Consider the following 1,588-nt stretch of genomic DNA (forward strand, 5'->3'; position numbering starts at 1 on the left):
GCGAAGGACTTTGGTTGGGACTTTTTTGTGGTTCAATAATATTGTTTCCGTAATATTCCAATATTTTATTCGTGGATAATTTATGACACATTCAAGTGTCATTCTTTTTTTTTTTCCTATATTTATGATGAATGGAAATTAATGTAAATTTTTAATGCTTGAATTACAAGAAAGAATATCAGTTCAAAGAGTTAAAAAAATGATTGTAAATATGAAAAGAAAAGCTACATAAAGTACAAGATTGATTTGATTTGATTAAATTAAAATATTGATGTTGAACAATAGCGCCTGGAGATTTAAATCTGGAAACTTCAATGTTGCTTCCGTGGTTTGCCAGCCGGAAAAACACGCCGGCTGAATCGCAGGGATTCAACATCTTTTTTTAGGAGATCTCGACCGAGAAAATCACCGTCGGGATGGAACACTTCTGGTCTCTGGTGCCGGAAAAGAAGCGCATCCGCCGGTGAAAAGCTCACGTCGTTGGCACGTGTCGTTGAACTGGAAAGCGTGTTCAACAAATTTGACGGCAACGGTGACGGGAAAATATCTCTATCTGAACTGGGCCACGTCATGCGCTCGCTGGGCCACGAGATCAGTGAAGATGACGATGACAGAGGCTGACTCGGATGGCGAGGGCCACTTCGACTTGGCGGAATTCGTGGCGCTTAATACGCGTGACGTGGATAGCACTGCGAGGTTGCAGGATCTGCAAGAAGCTTTTAAGATGTTTGATGTGAACGGCGATGGATCCATCTCTGCTCATGAACTCGACAGTGTTTTAAGAAGATTGGGCGAGATTTCCAGCCTTGATGATTGTCATAGTATGATTGCCAGAGTGGATGCTGAATGGATGCTGACGGGGATGGCCAGGTTAACTTTGATGAGTTCTTGACAATGATGTCAACACCCATTGCAAGCTAGGGTATGGTAAGTATGAGTTTTACTGAATATGGTTATGAGTGCTTTTGGATTCAACTAAGCTTTTTTTTCATCTATAGGGCGTATCATATCTAGTGATGTATTCTATAGTAGTTTTTGCATCAATATTGATCATCATATTTGAAGATGGATAGATGGATCACTCACTCTATGGTTTGAGGATTGGTTGGATAGATCACTGACCTGTTACCGTTGGGATTGATTGGATCATGGAATGTGAATTAGAATGTTGATGCAAATAAATTTAGAGTTGAATTTAAAATTACTCAAAATGAGCTATGTCATATTCGAACCACCATCGTGTTCAATTGATCCTAATTTGTAATATTGTATGCTTTATGGTTTTTATGGTTTGGTATTTACATTATGAGTCTTTGCTTAGAGGTCACTGAATTTATGTAGTTCCTTTTTATGGTTTTTTTATAACCCTGCAAGAAATCGGCCAAGTTGTGCAGTAAACCCTTTTTACTGTAAATGAAGTTGAGTTGAATTGAGAACGAAAGCTATTAATATAGTTTTTAATTAATATCGACATGATATACTTTTCAATGTTTAAGTTTCATCTACGGCCATACATTAGGAAACGTGTTCAAAATTTTTTTCATATTCTTTCACAAATGCATGGTAAGCTGAAATTTGTTTGAGAATT

At 37.7% G+C, this 1,588-nt stretch overlaps 1 pseudogene; it reads left to right on the plus strand.

Moving 5' to 3' along the window:
- Positions 1-314: 314 nt before the first annotated feature.
- Positions 315-1,071, plus strand: LOC149558755 (uncharacterized; annotated as a pseudogene).
- The last annotated feature ends 517 nt before the right edge of the window (positions 1,072-1,588 follow it).

This window comes from Cupressus sempervirens, chromosome 5 (assembly GCF_028749045.1).
Source record: "Cupressus sempervirens isolate cs-2001-9-10 chromosome 5, ASM2874904v1, whole genome shotgun sequence".
Classification (NCBI taxonomy): domain Eukaryota; kingdom Viridiplantae; phylum Streptophyta; class Pinopsida; order Cupressales; family Cupressaceae; genus Cupressus; species Cupressus sempervirens.